The 20,719-nt window shown below is 44.4% G+C and overlaps 1 protein-coding gene across 5 annotated transcripts in view; it reads right to left on the minus strand.

Moving 5' to 3' along the window:
* Lin54 (lin-54 DREAM MuvB core complex component) overlaps positions 1–8,241 on the minus strand; it is a 72,566-nt gene extending 64,325 nt beyond the window's left edge. For 2 of the 5 annotated variants that reach the window (XM_042678225.1, XM_042678222.1), the window contains exon 1: positions 8,095–8,241. The gene's annotated coding sequence lies outside the window, so the exon portion shown is untranslated. Of the gene's footprint in view, positions 1–5,883; positions 6,165–8,094 lie in introns of those variants that run through there. The other 3 variants (XM_042678226.1, XM_042678221.1, XM_042678223.1) reach the window with 2 other exon arrangements.
* Positions 8,242–20,719: the final 12,478 nt, after the last annotated feature.

Here is a 20,719-nt window from a genome sequence, read left to right on the forward strand (position 1 = left end):
TCAAATCCAATACAACCAAAAAGTAGTGATAACCTCTCAATATAAATAATACAATCATAGAGAAAGAATATCATTAAAAACTCAGTATTTGTTTGGCTTAGAATATAACTGTCTATTTGTGTAGGCATGTTTCCACATCACCATAAATCATAGTAACAAACTAAGCAACTGTTTTCAAGTACATTTCCCAAAAGATGGATTTTAAATAATATCCTTTACAATTATATTCATCTAAAACATCTACAAGGTTTTATTAATTATCTTATAACTTTTTTTTCAGTCATTTAACTAATGTTATTGCTTCCCAACTTTGTGAAATGCTTTGTGAAATTAAAGCCCTTACCCTGAGCAGGTGAGAAATCAATGATCACAGCTGTACTTCGGGAGAAGTATCCTCATCTCAGTATTGGATTGAATTGGGGACAGACAGGCTTATCAATGAAAGAGCCATTAAAGTAAACAGTTCAAAATAAAAATAAACAGAAAGTATGATTTAGGATGATAACAATGAAAAAGAGGTAAAATAAAATATATGATACAAAAGGCAAGTGCTCTATGCTTTTATTTTGTTTGTTATTTTTGCTCAGTCTGGGGGCTTGAACTTGGGGCCTGGGCACTGTCTCTGAGCTCTTTTTGCTCAAAGCTAGCACTCTACCATTTTGAGCCACAGCACCACTTCCTGTTTTCTGGTGATTAATTGGAGGTAAGAGTCTCATGCACTTTCCTGCCCGGCTTCAAACTGCCTCAGATCTCAGCCTCCTGAGTAGCTAGATAATATTTTAAGAAGTTCAAAAAACAACAGAATATTACCACTATAGAAATGATGTTCTCTTAGATATAGGAGGAGAGGCACCTGGGAAGACATTTTCATTTTTGTACATAACATGAATATAACAAGACCCATTGCTGTAGAACTGATGAGCAAGTAATCTGTAATATGTTTAGATAGAATGATGTGAGTATTTAAGTGCACTAGTTATATATACAACTTAGATTTTACCTTTGCTTTCTAAACCCAAACACCAACAATTCAAAAAGCAGGTACAAAACTGTATTTCTCAAACTCAACTGGAAACAGTGAACTACACTTGATTTCTGCTGAAGATTTGAAAGATTAGCACTTTGATTTTCTTTTCTTTCCTTTTTTTTTGGGGGGGGGGGGGGAGGAAAGGAGGAGCCAGTCCCTGGGCTTGAACTCAGGGCCTGGGCACTGTCTCTGAGCTACTTTTGCTCAAGCCTAGCACTCTATCACTAGAGCCACAGAGCCACTTTTCTGGCTTTCTCTATGTATGTGGTACTGAGGAATCAAACCCAGGGCTTCATGCTAGGCAAGCACTCTACCACTAAGCCACATTGCCAGCCCACACTTTCATTTTGATAGCATTCTTTTAAAAGCATAATCTGAATCAGTTACATAGCCATTCCACAGTCAAAATCAAGGATGTGAAAATTCAAGGATATGAGAAAGACTACAGACTAGAGAAAAAGAGACAGAACCTGTAAAGTAAATGACATTTTTGCCAAGTAAAAGCCAAACCACTTAACCTGTAGCATAAAGAGAAAAGTTCTGTACTGTTCAAACTACATAGAAGAATGGTTTATGAACTGAGTAAACATGGGATAAATATGATATAGAAAACTGCATACTTATGTCAAGGCAGACAATAGTATATTTACAATACAAAGAAAGATTTAGTTACAAGCCAAGCATAGTATTGCATTCTTGTAATCCCAGCACCAGTAAAGCAGGCAAATAAAGAATTTGAGGCCTGTTTGTGCTATACAGTAAGACACTGTGTCAAAAGGGGGGAGGGGAGGATTGAGTTTCAGTAAAACAATATCAATCTAAATTTGATTTGATAGTTTTGCTACTTTATCTAAAAATTTACCTAAATACCTTCATAATTTAGGTGACTACTAGGGATTCACAATTGTTTCCTTTAGAAATGAAGTTGTGCTGAGCACCCATGGCTCACGCCTACAATCCTGGCCACTCAGGATGCTGAGATCTGACAAATTCTGTTCAGTCAGCCCAGGCAGGGGCTGGGAAGGTGGCTCAGTGGTAGAGTGTTTACTTTGCGTGCATGAGGCCCTGGGTTCCATTCCTCAGCACCACATAAGCAGAAAAAGCTGGAAGTGGTGTTGTGGTTCAAGTGGTAGAGCGCTAGCCTTGAGCTGAAGAGCTCAGGGTCAGCCCCCCAGGCCCAGAGCTCAGGCCCCACAACAGATCAAAAAAAAAAAAAAAAAAAAAGTCAGCCCAGGCAGTAAAGACTATAAGACCCCTCTTGCCAACTAATCGCCAAAGAAAAGGCATCATGAAGCTATGGCTAAAGCAGTATAAAGTGCTAGTGCTAGCCTTGAGAACAAAAGCTCAGGGACAACACCTCAAGAACAGACACCAAAACAAACAAAAAAACCCCTGAGATTACTATACTGAGGCTAAAGCAGGAAGATCATGAATTTGAACTTAGCCTATGCTACATAGGGGAATGTGTCAAACAAACAAAAACAGATTAATACAGGAGTCTAATCATAAAGACTCATTCTCAAATCTTGGGCCCCCTACTTGCTTATCATGCAATCTCAGGCAATTATCTGAGCCTCAGTTTATTTACAAGTCACTATGAAGATGATTATAGGTACACTGTAACACAAATTATTTTCCTGCTTCTCTAAATTAGCCTCTTCATTGGGGTGAGAAGGTGGCTCAGTGGTAGAGCACTTGCCTTGCATGCCTGGGGCCCTGGGTTCAATTCCTTAGCACCACATAAGCAAGAAGAAAAAAGCCGGAAGTGGCGCTGTGGCTCAAGTGGTAGAGCGCTAGCCTTGAGCTGAAGAGCTGAGGGACAGCACCCAGGCCCAGAGTTCAGGCCCCACGACCAGACCCAAATAATAGTAATAATAATTAATAAATAAACAAATAAATAAATTAGCCTCTCCTGATTTTTCTACATTTTATGACAGCCAATATCCTATCAAACACCAGAGTTTAAGAATGTGTCATCTATGACATCTCAAATAACATAAAATTACAACTTCTCAATGACTATATCCCTCTGCAACCAACACTAATTTATAAAGCTTAGAGCCTACTATGATATTTTTATCCCTGACTCCCCTCATCTACAATACATCCATACACCTAAACTTTACTGAGTTTATCTCCTTAGGAATATTCAGGAGACTATCACTATCCTAGTGAAAATAAAAACAAAAACAAACAAACAAAAACTTCTAGCAATAAGCCCCCCTCCTTTCCCTTCCCTTTTTAGAGGAAGACTTCTAACACAGGGTCTCACTGGGTAGCTCAGGCTGGCCTAGAACTTTTGATTCTCCTAACTTCATCTCTTGAGGGCTGGGATCACAGGTCTGAGCCCCATGCTAACTGTTCTTAAACTGAAAACTCCCTGAGATGATAATATTGAGGTTATTTTCAGCTCTTATCTCTAGCATAGTGTATGACCCATAAAAGATACCCAGTGCAAGCTGACTATCCATTCTCAAAAAGGAAGTATTCCAAGTTTTCAGATTTTGGAATATTTGCATCAACTTTACTGTTCTATATAGTTTTTTTTTTTTTTTTTTTGTCGGTCGTGGGGCCTGAACTCTGGGCCTGGGCGTTGTCCCTCAGCTCTTCAACTCAAGGCGAGCGCTCTACCACTTGAGCTACAGCGCCACTTCCCAACTTTACTGTTATGCATAACCAAATCAGCAAATTTGAAATGCTCCCAAATCAGAAGCTTTCTGAGTAAAACATTTTGGATCTTAGCGTTTCAGATTAGGATGTGCAACATATAACAGTTTGCAGAACAGGAAAGAAAATCTAAAGCTGGACATAGTAATACACACCTAAAATTCCAGCACCTGGGAGGTTCAGATAGGTAGTTTGTGAGTCAGAAATCAGCCTGGGCAATATAAGTAAAAACCTGACTCAAACAAACTAACAAACTAAGTAAACTAATTTGAAAACACTTTAATATATCTAGCTTTTAAATCTTAGTTCTATTACTAAATAAACTCAGTTGGCATGAACCAAATAATTGCAACAGAAAAGTATAATTAAAAAACAAAGATCCAGGGGCTAGAAAGTTGGCTCAGTGGTAGAGTGCTTGCCTCCCATGCATAAGGCCCTGGGTCTGATTCGTCAGCACCACATAAGCAGAAAAAAAGCCAAAGTGGCGCTGTGGCTCAAGTGGTAGGACACTAGCCTTGAGCTGAAGAGCTGAGGGACAGCGCCCAGGCCCAGAGTTCAGGCCCCACGACCGACAAAAAAGAAAAAAAGAGAGATCCAGTTCCTATTATGTAATGCAATATCAAACTATATGTTAATGAAATATTTATATTAAGCATGATATATTAAATATTTAATGACATGTATTTTAATAATTATTCGATATTCTAAGCACTTCTCAAATATTTCCTCTGAAACTTTTTGGGTCATTAATTTTTATAGTGAATAAAAGCCAGAAGCACAGGGCGCCAGTGGCTTACGCCTGTAATCTTAGCTACTAAGGAGGCTGAGATCTGAGGATTACGGCTCAAATCTAGCTCAGGCAGGAAAAGTCCTTGACACTCTTACCTCGTTAACCTCTAGAAAACCGGAAGTAGCACTATGGCTCAAGTGGTTAGAGGGCTCCCTTGAGCCCCACAACCAACCAAAAAAAAAGAAAAAGCCAGAAGTCTAAACTATTCACACATTTCCATAAACTAATTCCCTCCTAAATACAAAATACAATGTACAGCACTATATAACGTCTGTTACTCTTCCGCAATTTGAACAAGGGAATTTACTGGTAAGCAAAAGTGTTAGTTACTATTGGGCATTTCTTAAGTATTAATCTGTTACTTTCAAACACTCAACGTTGCTGACCAATCTTGCACTGCTGAAGGTGTGGAGAATAAAAGAGGATCCTAAATTAATTTATAAAAAATTGATTACTATGTAACCTTTCAGTAACATTCCTTTCATGTGCAAGGAAATAGACTGCTTAGGGATCCTGCAACATACATATGCATCTTTACATAATCTAAGAAATGTAAAGTGTGTCCATCATACAGTCAATCATCTCTTAGAATACAGCAGAGGTCTCACTTTCTCTACCAACTTAGTGGTCTCACATCTAATCTCAACCAAGGCTTCCATCAGGCCATGGCAGCCTCCCTTTGACAATGGAAGTAAAACTCATGACCAAAATAGATTCCTGAATTGAATTTCCCATGGAATACAGCCTAGTGTAAAATCTTCCATAACTTTATTCTCTGAATTCATGAAATTGGAAGGGACGAGTGAAGAATTTCCCTGAACAGCATGGGTATAAAATATGACTGACAGTATCTCAATTATTATTTGCCAATTGGCAGGAGCATAAAGGCCACTCTTTGGTTGACAGACCCATAATATCAAAAATAAAGAAAGGCAAAAACGGTTTTTAATCGATTGCTACAAAACTGGTCCATATGCTCAAAAGATGTGAGGCTCCACACCCCCAACAAGTTATAGACTGTGATCTAAGTCGGACCTAAAATGCAGAAGAAAATGCCAATGCTTTGCCTCCCTAAAGGAACATGCAACCCCATAAGACTGCTGGATACCACCAAGCCCACAACACCCGTCAGAGTGGATATTTTGGTATCACATCAGGAAATCATGATAAGCACTAGCGGTTCCTCTAGGCCTCAGCGGCAGCCTGAGGTATAAAAGCAAACTCGAGCCCTCTTGATACTCAGAGAATAATGTTGATGTCATTACGAGGCTACCGATCCTTTGCACTCCGGACAAGTCATTCCCGGATCACACGCAGTTCCTCCTCCACCCACCCACATCTCCCCAAATAACAGCGACCTCCAGACAGCCAAGTCCTCGGGTACCCCGTCCTCCTCTACCTCCAGCGGCTGCCGCTTGCTCCTCCCTGGGGCTCCGAGGTGGGGGCTCCAGAAGGTCCCGGGCAATCCCGAGTCCGGGTAGTGCTTGTTTTGCCCGTGCACAGTAGCTCTGCCCAGTTGCTTCCTTTCCCACTTGGCCCGGACTGGAGTGCTACAGGGTAACCAGGAGCCGAGGAGGGAGCCCGGGTGGCGAGGTCGCCGCCGCCGCCGCCTCTGGTATGTCAGGGGCCGGGATTGTATTTCGAAAGATCCGCCATTTTCACCTCGTCATCACCATCACAGCTCAGCAGCTTCCCCGGCAGCCCAGCCCGGGCCGGCGCGCCGCCGCCGTCAGTCACCTCCCCCTTCTTCCTCCTCCTCCTCCCCGCCCCGGCCCGCCCTCCCGGCCGCGCCGCGCCGCGCCGCGCACACCCACATATCCGGGGACACCTCCCGCCGGCCCTGCCAGCCTTCACTCGCGCGCCGGGGTTCAAGTGCTCACCTGCGGGGCTGGGCCAAGACCTTTCACCCCCAGACCAGACACCCGGTCTCCGCCGGCGCGCCGAGAGGCGTCGCACTGCGCGGGGTCCCACGTCCGGCATCTTTCCTTTTGGCAAAGCCCTGGCCTTGAGGAAGGTGGTACGAGGACAATAAAGAACCCAGACACTTTCATTTTCAGAAAGGCACTTGAAAGCCAGTGGGAAGTGTTTCATTCCCTGTATCCATCTCAGACCAGGAAGACACTGTGGAGCCCTTTAATGTCAACTCACTAACTCTGAAATTCTACTCCACCATTGAAACTACTTTGACAGCAAGGAGCTCTTCCCCCAACGCACGTCTGATCTCTGGCACCCCAGAGAATTACAAGCACGGATCCTTAAGCAGATACAAAAGTCCACATGTTTGATTACTAAATTTATTTTTATCCTCTGATCCTCTCCACTTATCTGGTCATTCTCCTCTCCACTTATTTACCTCGTCTATGGACACTGACTTCCGACTTGTCCGTGATTTAGGATGACAGTGCGACGCTGGATATAAAATGCGTTGCTCCCACTGTGGAAACTTTCATTCTAAAATACAGACTGTTAGCTAAATTCACCCCATGTTGTTAGAATAAAACTCGAAACTAAACACTGTCTGCCACTGACATATTTGCAGTGAAAACACACAGCCTGTTTTAGAACAGGACCCCAGAATTACCTGTGCACCCCCTAACAGCCCCTTTCACGAGTCAGCTCAACAAGCAACTACGAGAGCAAAAGTATTTTTTAAATCATCGGGTAAGAAAACCACCTGCAGGTCTTCTGGTAAGACCGACCTTTTGACAGAATCAGCTACCTCTGTTACTTTCAGGAAGATTTAATAAGCACTCATACAACTGTGGTCCATTCAACTACACACATAAACTCTACAAGACCTAGCTGAAGGGAGCAAACTGAATTTCAAGGTTGCCAACAAGGCCATAGTACTGTCATTTTTTTTTCTTTTAAGTTGCTGTAAGAAGAGTCAGCAGAAGCCATTCCATTTCCCTACCTTGTCTGGATGACAACTCCATAGAAAAAGGTCAGCAGGTTGAGACTTAACTGAGGGCCATGTACCACCCACTCCAAGCCTCGTTTTCGGATGCAGCCTGCTAGACGCGGAGGGCCACCGGGTTCCCAGTCTCTTCACCTTTACACTTGGACGTGCCCACCCACAGCCGCGTCCAGCCCGCAGTCCGGGGGCTGTTTACCGTTGCTTGGCCAAGCTCGGTCCCAGCCCGCTCCCTTCCCGAGCACCTCGGGGACACGGTGACATTTGGCTGGTGGGCTCCGCGAGGGAAACGGACACCACACCGAGGGGCGCCCATACGAAGGGGCGGAGGGGGGGGGGGGTGGACGGGGACGGCGAAAGGAGGGGCTGCGGCGAAATGACACAGCAGCAAAACCGGTTTCCAGAAGCCGGGGCCGCCGCCGCGGCTCCTCCGGCCGAGCTGCGTGTGCGTGTCAACAGCCGCCTCCCTCCAGCCCGCGGGGCCGGCCGAGTGACAGCCGCGCTCCCGGGGCCCCGCGGGCCCTCCGCGCCCCCACCGGCGCTCCCCGCCGGCTGGTTCCCGCTCCGCGGCCCACCGGCCCCGGGCAGCCGGAGACAGCGGCCGGGCGCTCTCCGCCCGCGCGCCCGCACGCAGCGGGGGCTGGCGCCCCTTCCCGCCCGCTCGCCCAAGCCCCCAATTCGGGGACTGACACTCACCAAAGCCGGCGGCGCCGCCGCCTTCTTCTCGCGCCGCGTTCCCCGGGCTCCCAGCAGCCGCGGCGGCGGCGGCGCCTCCGAGACACAGACCGGGGTTTGTTCAAAATCACGCGCCCAGCGCCATTCCACCGCCGCATCCCATAATACGCTGGGCCCGCCCCGCCCGCGCGGCCCTCCCCGCCCACCCCTCCGCCCTGCCCCTACCCTCCGCGCCCCGCCTCCCCCGACCGGCTTCCTCCGCCACGCCCCTTCCGCACCCCTGGCCCCGCCCCTTGACAACTGGAGCCCGCGTCATTCCGCAAGGCTCCGAGTTACGCTCCAGCAACACGTGACGAGGCGGCGAGGGGGGGCGAGGCGGGGGGTTGTGGTTGGTCCAGGCTTTGGCACGGAATGGTCCACCTGACTGAGACGAGGCGGGGGAGGAGGCGTAGGGAGACTGGGTTCGCGCCTGCGGTGGGGAGGGACTTGTCGCTCGCACTTTCTGGCAATCCTTGTTAGGAAGTCTGGGCTGTAGGCGAGGTTTCTGGCCACCCCTAATAGTCGATGTGTTTGGATCAGGAGCTGATGAGTACTCGCAAGTGCTAAATCACTCTGCTTTTTAGACACGAATTTCAAAGCAGTCTTCAAAAAGGGACCATTGAGACTTCTTTGAAAGGGATGTTTTGCTTTTTTCTCAATACATATACTCCTAAGATAGTACAATGATTTTTCTTTTTTTTTTAATTTAAGGGCCACTGATGTCCATAGGAGTTACAGTCACATAAGTAAGGTAGTGAGTCCATTTCTTGTCGAACTTGTTACCCCCTCCCTCATGTTTCTCCCACTTTCCCTCTTCGCCCCCTGCCAAGTTGTACAGATCATTTCCAACTTAGTGTCTTGTGAGTATCACTGTTGCATTGGTTCCCCCTTTATCCTTTGTTTGCATTCAGTCATCCTTTCCTTCATCTATTTTTTCCCAGTATTTATACGATCCAAATGGTGACTCAGCTAAAAACCAGGGGGTTAGCTGGGAATGTGACTTAATAGAGTGCTTGACCAGCATGCACGAAGCCAGAAGTGGTGCTGGGGAGTGTGCTAACCTTGAGCAAAAGAAGCTCAGAACAAGTGCCCAGGCCCTGAGTTTAACCCCCAGGTCTGGGGGACGGGGGATAAGAGGGGGGAAGTATTCAATTAATTACAGTTAATTATTCTTGGGGCTTGAACTCAGGGCTTGGGTGCTGCCCCTGAACTCTTGCTCAAAGCTAGGGTTCTACCACTTTGAGCCACAGAGCCACTTCGGGTTTTCTGGTGGTTAATTGGAGATAGAAGTCTCACGGACTTTCCTGCCCAGACGGGCTTTCAACCATTATCCAGATTTCAGCCTCCTGAGTAGCTAGAATTACAGGCTTGAGCTACCTGCACCCACCAGTTTCTTTCCTTTATTCTTTGCTAGTATTGTCATTTGAACACAAGGCTTCACATTTGCTAGGCTAGCCCTCTCATCACTTGAGCCATACATCCATCCCTTTTGCTAGTTATTTTGGAGATGGAGTGTAGTTAATTTTTCTGTCTAAACTGCCCTCAAACCATCATCCTCCAGATCTTAGTATCTTGAGAAGCTATATTTCCTTTTTGTCATTAGTTCCTTGTAGTTGTTGTTTTGTTTTTTGAGACATGGTCTCACTGTGTAGTCTAGGTCCTTGAAGTAAATATCTTGCCTTAGCCTCCCAGGTGCTCGGATTACAGGCATCTGCCACCATGTTCCACATATTTCTTTTCTTTCTATTTGCTTTTTGTTGAGAAGAGGGTTATCGTTGATTTAATGCATTACTGTTTGGCATCCAGTGACACTGATATATTCTGCTAGGCCTGCAAGTCCAGCTCCCAGCAAATCCTGACCTGTCCAACACTGTTCTTATGCCCCGATAAGGATCCCCACAGACAACCATCACCGATGCAGCCAGTCAGAGTTGAGAGCCCAGAGCCTTCTTCTAGCAGGGTTTTTATAGGGCTTTTAGGGACTTCTATGTATCATTGCAACACTTAAATCATATCACACCAATGGGAAAATCATAAAATAATTCTAAAAGATGATTAGCATAACCGGTGGCTGGAACTGACCAGGTACTGGGGATTGGCTGGTTCATGGGGTTGATGCTCTTCAAAATGATTGGCTAAACCAGATGGTCTAAACCGTGACCGAGTAGTCTTTAACTTGCAGGAGCATCTGGAACTTTGGGTTTTTCCTGTTATCGCCTGATTATATGTAGTTAGTGGAAATTACCATAAAGAATTTGGGCTCGGGCTGGGAAGGTGGCTCAGTGGTAGAGCGCTTGCCTTGCATGCCTGAGACCCTGGGTTCGGTTCCTCAGCACCACATAAGCAAAAGGAAAAAAGCCGGAAGTGGCGCTGTGGCTCAAGTGGTAGAGCACTAGCCTTGAGCTGAAGAGCTGAGGGACAGTGCCCAGGCCCAGAGTTCAGCCCCACAACCGGACCCAAATAAATAAATAAAATAAAATAAAAAAAAGAATTTGGGCTCAAGGGGATCAAGGGGTTGCTGACACATTTCCCAGACAAAACGAATCCAAACCTAAAATTGCTGTATTTTGTTTAGGCTTCACATTCTCCCCTCTACTAGTGACTAAGGGGGCCAATCACGGTCCCTTGATATCTAGTTTTATATTAACTTCATCTATGGGCTGATACTGAGATCTGAGAACCAGTACTCGGACCGCCCTTTACTAACCGCTTGTTACTAACCTGTTAATCACACAAAGACCAGTTGTGAGTATCAGAATTAACAATATCCGGAGTCCAGCCAGAGGCATTATCTATTGGGCATTATCTACAAGGGTTGTAAAGCCATCCAATGTCCAGGTTGGTAGTGGGACGTATACAAAGCCCTCACTCAGGTTTTCCAAGACCCTCATGTTTTGGTTTTTTTTCCTTCCACCAGTCCTGACTCTATACAGGTAACTTACACCAGCTGTACTCATAAGCTCCATTTTTAAGACACACTCATACCGTTTGCTACATAGTTAAACTTTCTGGGGTTTGTCTTCTTCCCTTTTCAGTTCGATACAAGATACAAACATTTTAAGACAATCCTTACTTTTCAAATCCTTTCTTAACCAGGAGACCAAAAAAAATTTTTTTCTTTCCTGAGGCTTTCTTTACTACCCTCTTCTTTCCCTGAGTTTCTTTGCGGCTTGAATTTAAAATTGCCCATTCTCCCCCCCCCCCCCCCCCCCTTTTGCTTGTGGAACCAAGTTATCTCAGAACAGCCTCAAGGCACCACTAGGGTGGAGAAGCTTGCTAGATTTTAAGGCTAAGAGCAGGGCTATGCCCCGAAGTGCCTAAGTTAAGCTAGCGGTGTCCTTGCCTCCCAGTATCCACTGTGGGAGTAGAGAGGGTTACCAGATATCACCAAAACAATGTCCCACAAGATCTTAGTTTTAGCAGACTCAAAGCAGCTTTCCATCCGGAAGCAGTCGCAGGTGATGGAATCAAGCAGGAGTTCAGTCTACTTTTACCACGGTGGAGGTGGTCCAAGTGACCATGTAGATTTCCTCCAGGTGACTGTCAGGCTGTTGTTGAACTTTACCCATTAAAGTAGCAGCAGCAGCAGGGTCTCTCAGTGGCTCCAAGGGACTATCACACCTCATGCTGGGCTGCAAATTCCTACACAGACTGGTTAAGGATACAGTACCTAGGCTTGGCAGGCTGTGGCCCCACTGGTTTTTAAGACTGTTTAGACAATAACCCAGGACAATCCAAAAGTGACTCTGGTCCCTTGATCTTAAAAGGGGATGATGGGTGAAGATTCATCTTCTGTAACTTCTTCAAGCTGACTCAGGGGCATTGATCCTACCCAGCCTATTTACAAAGAGGTTACCAGGGTTAGATGTCATTAAGAACAATATTTTAACTTTTGACAACAGCAGACCTTTTTTCTGGCTACAGCAGTGTAACTTGTTTATCACACTGGTGTGCAAAAGCATCTTTCTGGATGGCTTAGGAACCTGATCTCTAGTGACCCTAACAATGCCTAAGTTACCTGTGCAGGCCTTCAGACAGATGTCAATATGGATACACTCAGGTTTACAAACTTTTTCCTGCGCAGATGAATTTCATGTAGCTGGTGTCAGCTCAAAAGTTACTGCCAATTAGGGCTTTTGGCACATACAGAGATTGGGATTTAAACTATCCCCCACATTTTACAACCTTAGCTTTTTACTACTATCATAGAGGACTGGCAAGTTCCTGTCCCTTACAAGGTAGATAGTCATGGACATACGGCATGCTTACAAACCCATGACCCTCTGGCTCTGACCAATTTTGAAGGGTCACACAAAAATGGCTCTAGGATCTAACATTATTTCTTCCATCCAAGCAGTGGCTTACTGCCTCTGGATGCTCCTCCATTGCTTTTGTCCCAGGAGTGTCTTCTCCACACTGGGATAAATGCCTCATTGGCATTTCCCTTAGTTGGTCGCTGGACTTGAACTTGGGGCCTGAGTGCTGTCCCTCAGCTCTCCAGCTCAAGGCTAGCACTCTGCCTCTTTGAGCTGCAAAGCAACTCCACTTTTCAGCACTCTGCTGGCCGATTAGAGATAACAGTCTCACAGGGATCTTTCTCTGCCCGGGCTGGCTTTGAACCAGTTTGTAGATCAATGAGTCATAAAAGGCTGCTTTACTCCAATTAAAAGCAACAAGGTGGTCAACATAGAAGTAGCTTTTAAGCATGCTCTTACCTGGAACTTATTAAGAGCCAAAGTTACATCTGACAAACTTACTAGAATCCTCACTTTCCTGCTGGGAACTGTTACAAAAAAAAACCTATAAGAGGCTGGGAAGGTGGCTCAGTGGTAGAGTGCATGCCTTGCATGCCAGAGGCCCTGGGTTCGATTCCTCAGCACCACATAAGCAAAAGGAAAAAAGCTGGAAGTGGCGCTGTGGCTCAAGTGGTAGAGTGCTAGCCTTGAGCTGAAGAGCTGAGGGACAGCGCCCAGGCCCAGAGTTCAGGCCCCATGACTGGACCCAAAAAAACAAACAAACAAACAAAAAAACCTATAAGAGCAAACTGAAATAGCAATTAAGCAATTATTTTGGTAATCCTAATGTTTCCTTTTTGTACTTGGAGGCAAATGTTAAGAACAATTTTACTTTTAAACTTTATATCTAGAAATCCATTCCTAGTTTTTAAGCCTCTTATTAGTCTCTGTTTTAATATTTTACACTTTAGTTTTTAGTTGCATTTTGAAAAATCTCTTGAAATCTCAAGGCTAGGTGTTACTCATTGTCTGTTGGCTGCTTGTTTTAAAACAGATACACATTAAGAACTTTTTTTGGGGGGGGTCCAGTTGTGGGGCCTGAACTCTGGGCCTGAGCACTGTCCCTCAGCTCTTCAGCTCAAGGCTAGTGCCCTACCACTTGAGCCACAGTGCCACTTCCAGCTTTTTTCTTTTTGCTTATGTGGTGCTGAGGAATCGAACCCAGGGCCTCAGGCATGCAAGGTAAGCGCTCTACCACTGAGCCAACTTCCCAGCCCAACATTAAAAACTTTTAAACTCAAATGACAATTTTTCCTTAATGCAAGAATTACAATCACCACCACTGTACCAAGAAACTAGGCTTAACACTTTTATGTCTTTTAAAAAAACATATCCACTTGCAGAATATCATTGAGAGCAAATCACCTTATACGGATAAACTTTTTAACCATCTTTTTAAGGCCTTTTTAATTTTAATTTTAACACATCTAAGGGGCAGTTTTAGCAATACTAATCAGATCATCGCATCACTAATTTTAACCATCATGTTTTCCAGTGTCTCTCTGCAGGGAAAAGGGACAGGACAAAGATAGGCCACTCGGGCCCTCCTATGGAATGGGCACACACCCAATCCAACTCTTTAGGGTTAGACGAACTGCATTTGTGGCAGTTTACCTTCTTTCACCATGTGTGGACTCATCCCCAGGGCCTGTCCCAGAATGTATGACAGCTGACTGTCATAGTTTTTAGTTGCATTTTGAAAAAATCTCTTGAAATCTTGAGGCTAGGTGTCACTCATTGCCTCTTGGATGCTTGTTTTAAAAGATACACTTCAAAACTTTTAAACTCAAGTGACAATTTTTCCTTAATGCAAGAATTACAATCCCCACTGCACTTCTGCACTTCTGCCTGTTTACTACACTTCAAGATCTCTGTATTGGGTCTTATTATATGGCTCAGTGCTAGAGTGCCTGTCTAGCAAGCATGAATTCCACAGTACCATATACACAGAAAAAGCAAGAAACAGTGCTGTGGTTCAAGTGGTAGAGCTTTAGCCTTGAGCACAGAGAGTTCAAGCCCCAGGACTGGCAGAAAAAAAAAAAATCTCTGTATCTCTGTAGTAGTTGTGGTTAGGTGATCAAGGTGAAGTACAGAATCCTCTATGATGTTCTGGTATACTTAACCTGCTAGGGATATAACCATTCTTTAATTTGGAATGGGGTTTCCCCTTGAAGGAAGTAGATATTGTTAATGTCAGTCATCTGAGAAGATTAATACCTTGATACAGGATATGGGCACTTAAGAGGACTCAGACTAACAGAGGAGAAAAGTTTCCTCTCTCTAGCCCTTGCTGTTGATGTTTAAATGTTTCAACCTGGACACAAATTATTTCAAGAAGTATATCCACCAAATTTCCTCAAAGAAGATATCTGCCAGTAAAAAAAGACTGGATATGGGGCTGGGAAGGTGGCTCAGTGGTAGAGCGCTTGCCTTGCATGCCTGAGGCCCTGGGTTCGATTCCTCAGCACCACATAAGCAAAAAGAAAAAAGCCGGAAGTGGCGTTGTGGCTCAAGTGGTAGAGTGCTAGCCTTGAGCTGAAGAGCTGAGGGACAGCCCCCAGGCCCAGAGTTCAGGCCCCACGACCGGACCCAAAAAAACAAAAAAAAAAAGACTGGATATTAGATAGAACCTTCATTACAATGGCACTTAAACCACTTTCTGATTTTGCCACCGTGTCGTTTTCCTCCATGGATATGGAGTCTCATGGACTTTTCTGCTTAAGCTGTCCTTGAGCCATATCCTCCTGTTCTTAGCCTTCCACATACTTAGGATGACAGGTACACATCACTGAACCCAGCTATAGGGTGAGAAAAAGTCTCCTGGATTAGGATTTTGTATTTATGATTGGGGTAGGGTTGTTTTCTCACTGTTGCTCTTCCATTTTCAGCTTTATGTTTTCTGTGCTCCTGAGACTGACAGGATCCCTTTTTAAGTAAACTGCTTGTTATTTGGTGCTTGCTAGACTCTTTGAGTTTTGGGGGGGGGGGGGGAGGGAGGGTGGAGTCAGGAAGGAAGGGACATAGCTTTTCTGTGATCTTGTTCCACTTTGGTCTTTGGCAGGATTTGCATCCCAGCATCTTGAATGGGACTTTTTCTGTGCTGGATTTCCCTAATATAAGGGCCTCGCGGTCTGGACCTAAGATAGTTTGCAGTCTTTCCTCTAGAGGTAAAAGTAGTTTTCCTTTTCGGATCCCTCCAATGATGATGGGTCTCCACCCAATCCTTGGGGAAAACAAGATTCGAGGCCTCCTCCCATCAATTAAGTCTTTTGTGCTTAGGGAACTTGCTTTTCTCTTTCTATTCCATTCTTTTGGCCTCTTCCCACTACCATCATCCCACTAGACCTTCTCTTCTACAGTTCTTCTCTTCTACAGTGCTGTGTCTTTGTTCTCAGTACCCTGGTGGGGGTCCATAGAGAAGAGCACAGTTGTGGTGAACTCTTCTATGATCATGGCTCTCATGAAATTCTACAGCATGCCAGCACATACTCAATTTTTATTCATCATTATGGTTTGGAAATGAAATGTCTCCCAAAGGCCACATACATGGTACAGCCTATGAGCTGGGTGGTGGTGGAAACAGGAGCTAGGGCTCCTGTTTATATTATTGGAAGTGTGACCCAGAAGGGTGTATCAGAATTCCAGCCTCTTCAAACCTATCCCTCCCACCCCACCCCATCCTCCTCCTCTTCTTCCTCTTTCTTCTCTTCCTTCTTCAGCCTCTCTCTCTTTCTTTTTCCCTCTCTGTCTCTCCCCTCCCTTCTTCTCTGTCTCCCTCCTTCCTAGTCACCATAATGTCATTAAGTGCTCAGTGTTCTTCTGCCATGTGCTTCAAAGCCCCTGGCCTGCTGAAGCACCTGGGTCATGTGGCCATGGACTGGAACCATGAACCAAAACACATTTTTCCTGTTTTTTATTTTTCATTTATTAGTATTTTTAAATGAGATCTTAGTATATAGACTAGATTGGCCTTAAATTCATTATGTAGCTCTAGCCTTAAGCTCATGATCCTCCTGCCTCAGCCTCCCAAATTGTGGGATTATAGAGATGTACTACTACCTTGCCCAACTAACTCTGTGTGTGTGTGTGTGTGTGTGTGTGTGTGTGTGTGTGTGTGTGTGCGTGCTGGTCCTAGGGCTTGAACTCAAGGCCTTGTCACTGTCCCTGAGCTTTATTGCTCAAGGATAGCATTGTACATCTTGAGCCATACCTCCACTTCCAGCTCCTCCTCCCCCCCTCCTCCTCTTTGTAAGGTTCGCTCCTGGATGGTGAGCAGACTCCACCCTCCTCGCAGCAAAGTCTCCACCCAGTACCTGCGTTACCTAGGCAACTGGGACACCTGGAAGAGGTCACATCTGCATCCGCTGAGGTCACATCTGAATTTGATGTGGCCACACCTTTCCCCGCCCATACCCTACATAAGGCCTAGCCCAGGCCCAGACGCTCTCTCTTTCCCTCTCTGTTCGTTTCTAGCTCTTGCTCTTGCTCTTCTTTTCTAGCTCTCTTGCTCTTGCTCTTCTTTTCTAGCTCTGTCTGCTCTCTCTCTGCTCTAGCTCTTTCCTCTCTCTTTCCCAGCCACGTGGAGTGCCAACCTTGCCTGGTCCCAGCAGGTCTACTGAATAAACCTACCCCTTACCTGAATACCACGTGAGTGCTACTGTTCTTACCCCTCTCTCTGCTCTTTTCTAGCTCTTTCCTCTCTTTCCCAGCTCTTAAACCTACCCCTTACCTGAATACCACGTGCGTGCTGCTGCAGTTCTTACTCGGCTACCTCTTTTTAAAAACCTAACACTCTTCTTCCTCCTCTTCCTCCTTGTTGTTGGTCATGAGGCTTGAATTCTGGGTCTGGAGGCTGTTCCTCAGCTCTTCAGCTCAAGGCTAGCACTCTACCACTTGAGCCATAACACCACTTCTGGTTTTCTGGTTGTTAATTGGAGATAAGAGTATCATGGACCTTCCTGCCTGGGCTGGATTCAAACCATGATCCTCATATCTCAGCCTCCTCCTAGAATTTTAGGCACTAGAGCCTGACTCCTTCCTGCTTTTAAATTATTTTTCCCCAGTATTCTGTCCAGTGAAGAATTTAACTGAGCTTCTTCCCTATTTATATGACTGTTCATTTCCTTTCCATGCTCTGCCACATATAAACATTGCTTGTGTCTCATTTCCTTTTTATGAAGTTTATTACTGTGAATAACTGTACAAAGATGTTTCATTGTGCTTTTTCTATACATGTATATACTTCTATAATATTGACTCTCATCTTTTTAGAAGCACTTGTGTCTCCTTAGATTTCAAGACTCAGTAGCTCAGAGACCTCAGGCTTCTTGATTGGCTCAAATACTTATCTAATTTACTACTGTGGTATGTGGGAGCAATACTCTATTCAGCTTTTTATACCTAGAACAGAAGCAGGAGTTCCTCCAGGCCATATTTCACTGTAGTTGGAGGGTCCACGGTGCATAGGGCTCATTGAGTTTTTACCCAGGATAGTTTTACCTGTTTGTTTGTGCCAATACTTGGGCTTGAACTCAAGGTCTCATGGTCTTACTTAGCTTTTTGCTCAAGGCTAGCACTCTACCACTTGAGCCATACCTTTTCTATTTTTTTGCTGGCTTATTGGAGATGAGTCTCTCATATTTGTCTGCATAGGCTGGCTTTGAATCAATCCTCTAACTTCAGCTTATTGAGTAGCTAAGATTACAGGTGTAAACCATTAGCACCCAGCGTTTACTTACTTTACTTAATACCACCTTCTGTCACTCCTACTAACTCTATCAATACATTTAAGGTTCTCTTGCAAACCAACCTGAGCTCTGTCCTATAGACAATAGAAATGGAAATGTACTTTAGAGGAGGTAGCAGCCACATTGAAAACAGTGACACCTAATAAACATCCCAGACAGACTTGAAATTGCAAATAAATACAAGTGCACAGATATAAATACTTAAGACTAGATTCAATACATACACACAAGTATAGAATAAAAGAGTATAGATTAAAAGGCAAGATTTTGTTCCTTTTCTTTTTGAGGTCTAATATTCAGTGAGATGCACTGGTCTTATGTGGATAGCTTGTTGAATACTGTAAATCTATACACTCATGCAACCCATACTTGTATCAACATTAGAACCTTCCATCACCTTCTTCCACTTCCTTAAATTCCCATTGTTTCTCATTGCTTCCTCCAAATACCATTAGTTTTATCCAATTTAGAGCTTCATATAAATAGACCTATAGTGCCTATAATTTTAAATGTCTAACTTCTTTTGACTCAGTCGAGGGTTTTTGAGATTCAATCATATTGTATGTGACTGAAATCTCTGAACACATGAAGACACATCTGAGAGTAGTGTAGGAAATTCCTGTAAAGAGATGTTAAAAATGCCCAGGTGAAAGCCAGGCACTGGTGGCCTGTGTCTATAGTCCTAGATACTCAGAAGGAGGAGTCCTGGAAGATTGAGATCCAAAGCCAGTCCAGGCAGAGAAGTCCTCCAAACCCAAACAGCCTGGAAAAGTCAGATTGCAGGCATGGCTCAACTGGCAGAGTGCCAGCCCTAAGCAAGAAAGCCAGAGAGAAGTCAAGGCCCTGAGTTTAAACCCCAGTACTAACACAAAACAAACAAAAAACATACAAAGTCCAGGCGGAAAGATTATGTTGTGTCTGTGCACTGCTGCACATGTGTGCACACACACACTCGCTCGCTCTCTCTCTCTCTCACACACACACCACACACACACACACACACACACACACACACACACACACACACACACACACACACACACACACTGGTACTAGGGTTTGAACTCAGGGCTTTGTACTCTCACTTAGATTTTTCATTCAAGGCTGATGTTCTACAACTCAAGCCATAAGTCTCCTTCTGGAATTTTGCTGGTGAATTTGAAATAAGTCTCAGATTTTTCTGCTTGGGTTTGCTTCCAATCTTTATCCTCCGTTCTCAGCCTCCTTTTTGCCAGCTACTGGCAAGAATAAGTTATTTATTTCCAGATGCCAGTGGTTCATGCTAGTAATCTTAGCTACTCCAGAGGCTTTGATCTGAGATCATCCTAGGCAGGAAAGTCTGTAAGACTCTTATCTCCAATAAACTACCAAAAAGCCAAAAGTGGAGTTGTGGCTTAAGTGGTAGAGTACTAGCCTTGAGCAATCAGCAATAGCCCCCAGGCCCTGAGTTCAAGACCCTGGGTTGGCACAAATATACTAACACATACACACACCATCACCACCACCACCACCACCACCAACAACAACAACCACCACCACCACCACGCGAATAAGTTACTTATGACAGGAGAAAAAAAGAGAGAGGATGCTGAGTGGAGAAGGGAGAACAAAGGGAACAAGAAGGGACTATATAATACACACATAGGGGCAAGAGGAACAAGGCAGAGTGACAGAACATTGGCATTAAACTTCTTATCTGAAATCCTGGAAGTTAGAAAACCACAGAACAACATTTACAAGTCACCAAGGGGAACTCTGCCAAAATCCCATCCAACAAAGTGATAGAAGTTGCTAAATATGCAGTGATTCACGAATATGCTTCTTAGGAATTTCAGAGTGAATGCTACCCAACATTAAAACAAGCATATCACAGGCCTCATATCAAGAGAAACAAAGTGCAGAGATGGGGAATTTGTGGTAAATTGCTTTGAGTATATACAATGATATGGGAATCATAACATAACTGGAAATTATAAATGTTTTCAAGTCTTAAAATAGATGAAGCATGCTGCATGAAGAACCTTGCTAAAAGGGAATAAAACCTTCCAGTCTATCTTAGTAAAATCTAGGAATTAGGTGGGGATAAAGAAAGGAAGCAGTAAGTGGCGCTGTGGCTCAAGTGGTAGAGCGCTTGCCTTGAGCTGAAGAGCGCAGGGACAGCGCCCAGGCCCAGAGTTCAAGCCCCACAACCGACAAAAATAAATAAATAAATAAAGGTATGTTAAAAAGAAAGGAAGAAGTAGTATGTTAATATGTTATACACCTCAACTAAGTATCAAGAGTATGAAAATAAATATTCTAAGACTTTTCATTTACTGAGGTATAATAAAGGTACAATGAGAATGAAAGTATCTAGAAGGAAGGAAATAACAAAACTTGTTCTCACTGGATATTAGAGAAAAAAGTGTTGAATGGTAGAAAAGTTAGGTAATGTTTATTTGTATAATCTTTGAAGTGGATTTATTTCTCTCAGTTATTTTTGCATTTTCTTCTTATAATCTTTCTTTCTAATTTATTTTTCCTGCTTTCCTTCAATTAAAATATTCTTTCTTTCTTTCTTTCCTT

This window comes from Dipodomys spectabilis, unplaced genomic scaffold, assembly GCF_019054845.1.
Source record: "Dipodomys spectabilis isolate Male_0828 unplaced genomic scaffold, ASM1905484v1 ptg000043l, whole genome shotgun sequence".
NCBI lineage: Eukaryota > Metazoa > Chordata > Mammalia > Rodentia > Heteromyidae > Dipodomys > Dipodomys spectabilis.